Consider the following 12526-nt stretch of genomic DNA (forward strand, 5'->3'; position numbering starts at 1 on the left):
CCTGTTTGAAGTTTGCCTGTGTCCCCTAATACTTCATAAGATGGCAAAATAGGTACAGCCCATCCTGGCTCATTCATCCAGAAAGACACTACAATCTCCTCATTGCAGTCTTAAGCAAACAGAAAAAAAAAACTCCACTATAAACAGCAATTTACTAAACAAGAAGCAGCTTGGGTTGGTACAGAGCAGGCCCAAGAACAATACTGATGAAATGATTCCAAGGTTTTTGGCTCTACTTCATTAACTGGAGATCTATTCCATGTGTTAGTCATTCATTGTGTGAAGAACTTCCTGACATTGATTCTAAATTTGCCTTTCACTAGTTTGAACCTGTGTCCTCATGCCCTACTGTAATGATTTAATTTGAAGTAATAAGGAAAGAAAGAACGAACGAACTTGTATTAATATAACGCCTTTCATGACCTCAGGATATGCCAAAGCGCTTTACAGGCAATTAAGTACTTTTTGAAGTGTAGTCACTGTTGTAATGTAGGAAGCATTACAATGTTGTAATGTCCTGGTTATATCTTTTCTATTTCATCTACTATTTTTCGTACCTCTACTGGGTTCACTTTGAAGGCCGAAAAGCCCACGTTTCTCCAATCTTTCCTCACAACTGCAGCTTTCGAAACTAAGGGTCAGCCTGGTGCAAGGCATAGAAACATAGAAAATAGGAGCAAGAGTCGGCCATTCGGCCCTTCGGGCCTGCTCCGCCATTCAAAATGATCAAGGCTGATCGTCTACCTCAGTACCCTGTTCCCGCTTTTTCCCCCTATCCCTCGATCCCTTTAGTATTAAGAAATATATCTATCTCCTTCTTGAATACTCTAATGACTTGGCCTCCACTGCCTTCTGTGGTAGAGAATTCCACAGGTTCACCACCCTCTGAGTGAAGAAATTTCTCCTCATCTCAGTTCTAAATGGCATACCCCGTATCCTGAAACTGTGACCTCTGGTTCTGGATTCCCCAGCCATTGGGAACATCCTCCCTGCATCTAGTCTGTCTTGTCCTGTTAGAATTTTATATGTTTCGATGAGATCACCTCTCATTCTTCTAAACTCTAGTGTATATAGGTTTAGTTGACCCAATCTCTCCTCATACGTCAGTCTTGCCATCCCTGGAATCAGTCTGGTAAACCTTCGTTGCACTCCCACCATGGCATGGACATCCTTCCTCAGATAAGGAGAGGAGAATGATCATGGGATCCATTGGAGGGCGCCGTTAACAGTCTCCGGTCCCTACCTGCTGGTACCAATGGTCCCCCAGATCCAGAAGGGGCTGTTTCGCTCTGATCCCTCATCAATGAACAGAATTACATAGAATTGCATAGAACGCACAGTACAGAAACAGGCCATTCAGCCCAACAGGTCCATGCCGGTGTTTATGCTCCACACGAGCCTCCTCCCTCCCTACTTCATCTAACCCTATCAGCCATTCTCCCTCATGTGTTTATCTAGCTTCCCCTTAATGCATCTATGCTAATCGCCTCAACTATTCCCTATGATAGCAAGTTCCACATTCTAACCACTCTCTGGATAAAGAAGTTTTTCCTGAATTCCCTATTGGATTTATTAGTGACTATCTTATATTTATGGTCCCTCGTTTGGTCTCCCTCGGAAGTGGAAACGTCATCTCTATGTCTACCCTATCAAACCCTTTCATAATCTTAAAGATCTCTATCAGGTCACCCCTCAGCCTTCTCTTTAGAGAAAAGAGCCCCAGCCTGTTCAACCTTTCCTGATAGATAAAACCTCTAAGTTCTGGAATTATCCTAGTAAATCTTTTTTGCACCTTCTCCAATGCCTCTGCCTTTATATCCTTTTTATAATATGGAAACCAGAACTGTTCCAAGTGTGGTCTAACCAAGGTTCTATACAAGTTTAACATAACTTCTCTGCTTTTCAATTATATCCCTCTAGAAATGAACCCCCGTGCTTGGTTTGCTTTTCTTTATGGTCTTATTAATCTGTGTTGCTACTTTTAGTGATTTGTGTATCTGTACCCCCCAATCCCTCTGCTCCTCTACCCCATTTAGACTTATTATTCAAGCAGTATGTGGCCCCCTTATTCTTCCTACCCAAATATAATATCTCACATTTATCTATATTGAAATTAATTTGCCAATTATGTGACCATGCTGCAAGTTTATCAATGCCTTCCTGTATTTTGTCGTAGTTCTCCTCGGTATTAACTATATCTTCCAATTTGGTGTCGTCTGCAAATTTTGAAATTATACTTCCGATTCCCAAGTCCAAATCGTTTATCTAAATGGTGAACAACATTGGTCCCAGCACTGATCCCTGTGGAATACCACTTCTCACCTTTTGCCAGTCTGAGTAACTACCTTTAACCTCGACTCTCTGTTTTCTGTTTTGTAGCCAGCTTGCTATCCATTCTGCTACTTGCCCCCTGACTCCTCATGCTCTGAACTTAGTCATGAGTCTTCTAAGTGGTACCTTATCAAAGGCCTTTTGAAAATCCAAATATATTACATCTACTGCATTACCCTTGTCTACCCTTTCTGATCCTTCTTCAAAGAATTCAATAAGGTCGGTCAAGCATGACCTTCCCTTTTGAAATCCATGCTGACTATTCATTATTATAGTTTTGGTTTCTAGATGTTTTTCTATTACATCTTTGAGTAAGGATTCCATTATTTTTCCTACCACCGAAGTTAAGCTAATGAAGGCACTCTCTGTGCCATAAATTGACATGCAATCCAGTCGTCGGAAGACATTCCTTAATGGAGGTAAGAATAGATGTTGGAAATGAGATGCATATCATGTAAGGCTTTCACTGCTTCCCTATGTTTTTTGTTGTGAGTAAAAGAACACTTGCAAGAGAAGGAAAGGGGTGTGAAGGGCATTGTACCTGCTGCATATCGCGAATGAGTTGCATTTTGACTTGCTATGACTCTTGATTTAAAGTGCCAACAGTGAAGTAGCACATAATATTAAAGCTGTAATGGGCTAATTATAAACTCCTTGTTGTTGGGTGTTATACACCTGTTCCACTGTAAAAATGTATCCGATATCACTGCAGTTCAAATCTAGCGGTAAAATACCATTTCAGTTCAACTCAAATGATTCAATTGTACAATCCTGCTGTTTGCTGCTATTTCCCCAGATATCCCACCTGCTTCCACTGACAGAAAAGTAATTACAAAATAAGGCTACAATACAATGGTACATCCATCTATTGTATTAAAATATTAATATATTCAAACTCTTAGGTCTGTATCCTTTTCCATTATAAATTCCTATGTCCACATTTATAATGGAAACTGCTGATGTAAACTTGTAACACTGTAATTTCACCCTCTTGCCATTGGAAGTGGTACAATGCCATCATTGGCAGGAGGGTGTAATTACAGTGTGATAAGTTTACATAGGCAGTTGCCATTAAATGAGGACATGGGAATTTATAATAGAATACATAAAAATAAGAAAAGAATGTATGACTGTAAAATAGGGACTGAATTACGTCAGTCATTACCTGGTTCAATTATTCCCCACTATCTAATTCTGCTGTATCTGAAGATTGCACTTAGTCTTAACTCCATGTATGTAACGCTACAGGAGATTGACTAGTATAAAGAATAGCAGAGGCTGGGTTTTGTTCAAAGGATACAGCACACCGAGGGGTTGAGATAGCATGAGTAAATCACCCTGATTATTGTTTTAACCCCTTAATGTATTATATTTCAGCCTACATGTTCTTTATTTATAAAGGTAATAAGATTGTTCTAATTAACCTACACTTTTTGTTTCTTGTCTCCATGCATCATTTCTTAACTTTTTTCTCTCTCTCTGCAGTTACCTGTCCCTCTGCCCCAGGTCTTGCCTGAGACTAGCCAGCAGGTGCTCTGCTCCCAGGCCACATGGCATGGCCACTTTAGAGCTGTTCACAGGACTCTCTGTCTCTCCATCCCCTCTTCTCTTATAAGACACTCCATAAAATCCATTTCTTTGATTAGGCTTTTGGTCACCCCCTTCTAATCTTTCATTGCTTGGTTTGGTGTCTGTCTTCCCCCACACCTCTGTGAAACTTGGAATGGTTCTCCACTTCCTTCCCCTCCCTCCCTCCCTTCCTCCCTCCTTTCTCCCCCTCTCTCTCCTCTTCCCCCCCATTCTTCTTCCACCCTGTCTCTTTCACCCCCAACCCCTCCCCCCATCTCCGGTCATGTTTTGTTTTAAGTACCCACGTGATTTTTCACTTCCTGTCTCTTTCATCTGCCAGCTTCAGATAATTTTCTTCCACAGTATCCCATTGGTTCCAAGCACCCGCTGTACACAATATCCCATTTGTCATGTATCATAGAATCATAGTAAGTACAGCACAGGAGGAGGCCATTCGGCCCATCGTACCTGTGCCGGCTCTTTGAAAGAACTATCCAATTAGTCCCATTCCCCTGTTCTTTCCCCATAGCTCTGTAAAATTTTTCCCTTCAAGTATTTATCCAATTCCCTTTTGAAAGTTACTATTGAATCTGTTTCCACCGCCCTTTCAGGCAGTGCATTCCCGATCATAACTACTTGCTGCGTAAAAAATGTTTCCTCATGTCGCTTCTGGCTCTTTTGCCGATCACCTTAAATCTGTGTCCTCTGGTTACCGACCCTTCTGCCACTGGAAACAGTTTCTCCTTATTTAATCTATCAAAACCGTTCATGATTTTGAACACCTCTATCAAATTTCTCCTTAACCTTCTCTGTTCTAAGGAGAGCAACCCCACCTTCTCCAGTCTCTCCATATAACTGAAATCCCTCATCCCTGGTACCATTCTAGTAAATTTCTTTTGCATCCTCTCTAAGGCCTTGACATCCTTCCTGAAGTGTGGTGCCCAGAATTGAACACAATACTCCAGCTGAGGCCTAACCAGTGTTTTATAAAGGCTCAGCATAACTTCCTTGCTTTTGTACTCTATGCCTCTATTAATAAAGCCCAGGATCCCGTATGCTTTAGTAACAGCCTTCTCAACTTGTCCTGCTACCTTCAAAGATTTCTTTATGTGCACCCCCCCAGGTCTCTCTGTTTCTGCACCCCCTTTAAAATTGTACCATTTAGTTTATATTGCTTCTCCTCATTCTTCCTATCAAAATCTATCACTTCACACTTCTCTGGGTTAAATTTCATCTGCCATGTGTCTGCCCATTTCACCAGTCTGCCTATGTCCCCCTGAAGTCTGTTACTATCCTCCACATTGTTTACTACATTTCCGAGTTTCGTATCATCAGAAACTTAGAAATTATACTCTCTATACCCAAGTCCAGGTCATTAATATATATCAAAAACAGCAGTGGTCCTAATACTGACCCCTGGAAAACACCACTGTATACTTTCACCCAGTCTGAAAAACAACCATTCACCACTACTCTCTGCTGTCTGTCCCTTACCCAATTTTGTATTCACGCTGCCACTGTCCCTTTAATCCCATGGGCTTTAATTTTGCTAACAAGTTTATTATGTGTTACTTTATCAAATACCTTTTGAAAGTCCATATACACAACATCAACCGCATTACCCTTATCAACCCTCTCCGTTACTTCATCAAAGAACTCAATCAAGTTAGTCGAACATGATTTTCCTTCAATAAATCCGTGCTGACTTTCATTTTTTAGCCCATACTTTTCCAAGTGCCAATTTATTTTGTCCCGGATTATTGTCTCCAGAACTTTCCCCACCACCAATGTTAAGCTGACTGGCCTGTAATTGCCGGGTTTATCCCTCTCCCCTTTTTTGGACAGAGGGATGGCATTTGCAATCCTCCAGTTCTCTGGCACCGTCTCCATATCTAAGAAGCATTGGAAGATTGTGGCCAGAGCCTCCACAATTTCCACCCATACTTCCCTCAGTAACCTAGGATGCACCCCATCTGCACCAGGTGATTTTTCTACTTTGAGTACTGCCAATCTTTTAAGTACATCCTCTTTATCTATTTTCATCCTATCCAACATCGCTACTACCCCCTCCTTTACTGTTACAGTGGCAGCATCCTCTTCGCTAGTGAAGTCCGATGTGAAGTATTCATTTAGTGCCTCAGCCATGCCCTCTGCCTCCACAAGAAGATCTCCTTTTTTGTCTCTAATCGGTTCCATCCTTCCATTGACTATTTATGTATTTATAAAAGACTTTTGGGTTCCCATTTATATTAGCCACTAATCTATTCTCATACTCTCTCTTTGTCCCTCATTCCCTTTTTTAGATTTTCTCTGTACTTTCTGTATTTAGCCTGGTTCTCTACTGTATTATGAACCTTACATTTGTCATAAGCCTCCTTTTTCTGTTTCATTTTAATCTCTATATCCTTAGTCAACTGGAGAGCTCTAACTTTGAATACCCTTCCTTTCCCCCCTCATAGGATGCGTCTACTCCATACCTGAACCAATTCCTCCTTGAAGGCTTCCCATTGTTCAATTACTGTTTTGCTTGCCAATTTTTGATTCCAATCTACCTGGGCAAGATCCCTTTTTAACTCACTGAAATTAGCTCTCCTCCAGTTAAGTATTTTCACATTTGATTGTTCCTTGTCCTTTTCCATAACTATTCTAAACCTAATGGTATTTTGATCACTTTTCCCCAAATGCTCCCCCACTGAATCATGCTCCACCTGCTCCACTTCATTCCCCAGAACTAGATCCAGCACTGTTTCCTTCCTCATTGGGCTGGAAAAGTATTGTTCCAGAGAGTTCTCTTGTACACATTTCAGGAATTCCTCCGCCTCTTTGCCCTTTACACTGTTACTGTCCCAGTCTATGTTGGGATAATTGAAGTCCCCCATTATCACTATTCTATAGTCTTGCATCTTTCTGTAATTTGCCTGCAAATTTGCTCCTCTATCTCCGTCCCACAATTTACTGGCCTATAGTAAACACTCGCTGAATGAGTCTGGACATCGAATATTTGTATCATATTTGACAGTGGAGGCTATCACATCAGGCTCTTCTAAACTAGTAGCTGGTACTATTTCTATGTTTCTTTCAGTACGGTATTGCATAGTTGGAGGGGTCTGTGAATGTAAGCTTCTAGTGCCATGGATACTGAATTGTTTTATTTGATTTCTGAGCTGGGGGCAGGTTTATGTGGACAGAGATCAAATCAAACTTCTGTAGAATCTAGAATTCAGAGGAATGTATTTTATCTGCTTTGATTGTGGATATGTTTGCTTTGAAGCTTCAAATTTTCATTTAAATCAAGTTACAGAGACAGGGCTCCATTTTACATCTTTACGCAGATGTCAGATCTATTTTTTGCTGGCTTATATTTTAATTAAGCTTCTTGTACTGTGGCCTCAATCTGGCTGCATGTCTTTAAGAAGGTGCTGTTCCAGTATCGCAAAATATATTTGTTTTTGAGTTCCCACAAAAGTAGCTAAAATAAGTTCACATCATTGTCTCCAGTGAGATACGGACGCTAAAATAAATACTACTGGGAACAAAAATGACAGCAGTTTCCAGCATGCTTGGTGTCACAAAACCTCTTATCACCAATGTATGAAATCGCCCTACGCAATTTAGCATATGAGCATGTTCATAAGAGATTCCTATGGCTATTTTAATCAGCAAGTTGGTGTTATCTGTGGCTCAATGGTAGCACTCTTGCCTCTGAGTCAGTAGGTTGTGGGTTCAAGTCCAGAGACTTGAGCACATAATCTGGGCTGGCATGCCAGTGTAGGACTGAGGGAGTGCTGCAATGTCAGAGGGGCTGTCTTTCAGATGATATGTTAAACCCAGGCCCTGTCTGCCCTCCCAGGTGGATGTTTAAGATCCTGTGGTACTATTCAAAGAAGAGCAGGGGAGTTCTCCCTGTGCCCTTGTTAATATTTATCTCTCAACCAACATGACTAAAACAAATTATCTGGTCATTATCTCATTGCTGTTTGTGGGATCTTGCTGTGCGCACATTGGCTGCCACATTTCCTGCATTACAACAGCGACTGCACTTTAGAAAGCACTGCATTGGCTGTGAAGCGCTTTGCGATGTCCTTAGGTTGTGAAAGGCGCTATATAAATGCAAGTCTTTCTTCTTTCTTTCAAGGTGTTAAACTCTTTAAAACAGTCTTTAAAATAAATGACTTAGTTCTAATAAGTCAAAGGGATTCCATATGAATAAGCTAATAATTTTTAGGATAGTATCTCTGAGACCTTGTACACAGGGTTGTTGCAAGGGTCTTGCAGAGGGGAGGGGGGACCTGGGGCAGCAGCGGTCTGGACTTTCCTTGTGGAGCCTGGAGGAGCATTCGTGCTCAACGAATTCCCGCTTAGGAAAGCATTTTTTTAAATTTACTTTAATGGGCCTCGCTGGCTTCCCGACATGTTTATCCGCTCTGCAGCATGTTACGTGCGTCATGTGACCCCAATTTGCACTTATTAATGAGGCTTCCTCCTCACCCGCTGCCAAAACCAGTGGTGTTAAAATTGCAGTGCGATGGGAACAGAGCGAGAAATGGAGGTGCCCCATTTTAACTGCTTCTCTGCTCTGTTCCTGGCTGATCAGGGAGTGTTAAAATGGCCCCTTCAGAATTTCTACCCTCTTGAATTTATTCAGAAATTCAGTGGGGGGGCCCTCAATGAGTCAACCAACTGACAACAAAAATTTGTATATGTAGCATTTTTAAACATTGAAAAAGGCCCCAAAGTGTTTCACAGAGGCATAATAAAAATAAAGGATGCCGAGCCAAAAAATGAGATATTAGGAGAGGTGACCAGAGGTTGATCAAAAAGGTGGGTTTTAAGGAGAAGCTTAAAAAGGAGGAGAGGGACGGACATAGGGAGGGAATTCCAGAGAGTGGGGCCTAGGTTGCTGAAGGCACATGTATCAATGGTGTGGCGAAGGGGGGAGAGGATGCACAAGAAGCCAGAGTCTGAGGAACGGAGAGTTCAGTGAGAGTTTGTAGGGCAGGAGAAGGGTACAGAGATTGGAAGGTGCAGCGCCATGAAGGGATTTAAACATGAGGATGGGAATTTTAAATTTGAGGTATTGGGGGACTGGGTGCTAATGTAGATCAGCAGGGAAAGGGGTGATGGGTGAGAAGGATTAGGTGCAAGGTAGAATATGGGCAGCAGGGTTTTGGATTAGCTGAAGGTTACGGAGGGTGGAAGACGGGAGTCCAGGAAGGAGTGCATTGGAATAGTCAACTCTAGAGGTGACAGAGGTACGATAGTGTTTAGTGTTGTGGTTATGTTACTGGACTAATAATCCAGAGAACGTGAGTTCAAATCCCACTATGGCAGTTTGATCATTTGAATTCAGTTTTTAAAGAAAAAAGCTGCTACCAGTAAAAGTGACCATGAAGCTGTTGGATTGCTGTAAAAACCCAATTGGTTGGGAAGGAAACCTGCCATCCTTACTTGTTCTGGGCAACAAGTGACACCAGTCCCACACCAATGTGGTTGGCTCATAACTGCCCTCTGAAGTGGCCTTGCAAGCCACTCAGTTGTATCAAGACAGCACAATGCAGTGATTCAAGTAAAAGGCCTCCGACCACCTCCTCAAGGGCAACTAAGGGTGGGCAATAAATGCCTGCCTTGCCAGTGATGCCCACTTCCTGCCAATGAATAAAAAAGGTTTCTGAGCCAAATGGGCTGGCAGGAGTGAAGGTGGGTGATGTTGCAGAGTGGGCACTTTTTAATGATGGAAAGGTATTGGGACTAGAAGCTCAGGTTGTGACTAATCTGGTTCAGCCTGAGATAATGGCTGGGGAGGGAGATAGAATCAATGGCAAGGGTACAGAGTTTGTGGTGGGACCAAAGACAATGACTTTGGTCTTCCTAATGTTTAGCTGTCATCAACAAGTTTATCCTGTGGATAGCTGATGCATAGATTAGCAGGAAGGTTCCAGATCTATTCCTGTTTGTGCTGAATTTGTTGAAGTCAGTCGAGGGTGGCAGTAGGAGTGTTATAATTGGCCTCAGTGCTGTTGGGTTATGGAGGGCAAATTGGCCAGAGTTCCCACTTCCCCCCTCCTCCCCTTCCCAAATGTGTGGATGTCGGCTGAGGACGGGATCAACCTCAGCTGAGATAGACTCTGTGGTCAAATGGCCCAGCAGTACTCACTGTCAATTAAGGCGCTTTGTAAATGTGATAAGTGGTGATAAGGGAATGAAAGGGTGATTTGCATTTGTAGAACTGTACCTCACCAAGGTGCCAACACCTTAAAGAATGGAGGGTAGAAAATTGACAAGGATAAAAAGAAACTCTAGAGACTGAATAGAAATCAAAGACAATCTGCCATCATTCTGCAAATGGATTAAACATGCCGGGCTTGGAAACCGATGGGTCTCCTTGGCTGCTGTTATTTCACTGCAGCCCATTTACTGTTTCATTCAACAAATCACAGGCTGCACAACAGAGTCTTTAAAATGTAATTGTTTTAGATTGAGTTTTGGAAAAAAAAATCAAATAATTAAAGAGACAAATTTAGGGGTAAGTACACAATATTCATAGTTTCTATCCTTGGAGTTTCCTTCTTGAAGAAATAGGGAGGAAGCTACTGAGTGGAACACAATCCCTTCCCCATGCAGGTAGGCCAAGATGAGTTGGATGACCCCCTACTCCTCACTTTACAGCGATTGGATTAGAGTGACATGGAGCAGACCACCTTATTCTAGTGCAACATATGAACATACGAAACTGGAAAAGACCAGTTGGTCTATCAGCCTGGAGGATCATGACTATACCCTTCCTAACCACCGTTCCTCCCCCCCCCCCCTTGCAGATATGTAATCTCTTGGGAGAGGACCCTAGGCCAATAAGGGAAAAAAAATCTGGAAAATTCCTCTCCGACCCCCCCACCCTCAGGAGATCGAAACCAGTCCAGGAGATCACATTGACCATGCGTAGATTAACTGTAAATCCACTTACCTTTTAAATGATGTGATCTTGGCTCCAAGCAAGAACAGTCCAGCTCCTTCATGAAGGCATACAGAGAAGTCAAGTTGTTTGACCTAAATAGACCAGGGGGAAAAAAAAAGGTACTTTTACCATCACAAAATGATAGGTGAATGGCACCCAACTCATGGTGTCAGCTGTAAAGAAGGGTTGTCACCTGCCTGGTTTTGGACTGGACCGTTCAGATTTTGAGTTGCAGGCCATAAATTTCTAAAATACAAACAGAACACCAAGAAGGTTTTTGTTAAATTGTGGGGGAATCCAGAACTAGGGGTCGTAAATATAAGATAGTTACTCATAAATCCAATAAGGAATTCAGGAGAAACTTCTTTACCCAGAGAATGGTTTGAATGTGAAACTTTCTACCACATGATGTTGTTGAGGAGAATAGCACAGATGCATTTAAGGGGAAGCTAGATAAGTACATGAGGGAGAAAGGAACAGAATGATAGGCTGATAAGGTTAGATAAAGTAGGGTGGGAGGAGGCTCGTGTGGAGCATAAACACAGGCGTAGACCAGATGGACTGAATGGGTAAATTCTATGTAAAATGGAGATATCCATTATTAAAGTTATTAATAATAAAAATTAATTGAAAATATTAATGTTTTTATCAGTGGAGAAACCCTGCACCTCAAACAGTGAACATTTAGGTATGAGCTAGTGTAAGGGGAGGGGGAAAACAGGTTAGTGATATAAAATCATGTTCCCAATACTCCTTCTGCCCATGTTCAGATGCATTGTTATAAGAACCAAAGCAGTTTATTAATACAAACACATGGAAATTTGGTCAAGCAGGTAATTTACTTTTTGTACAGATGGTGCACCACATGCTGCTCTGCTGGCAGAATACTTGTTACATAAGCTACACATCGCTTAACATGATATCTGTATACGTTCTCAGCCCAGGCCCAAGGCTGGCCTGGTTACACACCATTAATACTACCAGCTTGTGCTGCTACAGAGATAGCGACAAGGGAAAACTGACCCAGAGGGGGAAGGTGATAGAGCAGAAGAAAAAGCAAGAGAGTTTGCAAAGTTACAAGCTATCATACCAGGTTATGTTAGGGAAGGGACTTCAGATTTCTATATTCTAGCTGCCCCTGGGGCTAGACATTATATTCTGATAGAAAGCTGACACCTGAGTTCATTATCTACTATCAAGACAGATTTACTCGTAATAGCACCCCCATTAACTGTCATTACATCCAATCTTCCTCCCATCAGGCATTAATGGATACAATGCAATCTTCTCTGATGATAACAATAGGAGCCTTATACATAGACAGGAGCAATTGCACTTGAGACAACCCATAAATACATTCCTCAGATTGTCTTCAAACTGAACTACAATATTTTGAGGAATTTAATATTTCTGCAATATTGAATCTCCATAACTATTTGTGATCTTGCCTTACAGCCAGCAGTTATTGTGTTGTCACAATCCAGTTAATTCAGTTAATCATGATCCTGCTTTCCACTGGATTTCAATTCAGAGGAGCGAGACTTGAATCTCAATGGGTTGAACCATAAACTGGGCTGATGGTTGGAGCACAGTAATGAAACATTTTTCTCAGGGTGTGAGGAAAAACCTTCCCCTTCTGTAATCAACTTACTTGGATTTGCAATTAGGGCCTCT

This window comes from Heptranchias perlo, chromosome 30 (assembly GCF_035084215.1).
Source record: "Heptranchias perlo isolate sHepPer1 chromosome 30, sHepPer1.hap1, whole genome shotgun sequence".
NCBI lineage: Eukaryota > Metazoa > Chordata > Chondrichthyes > Hexanchiformes > Hexanchidae > Heptranchias > Heptranchias perlo.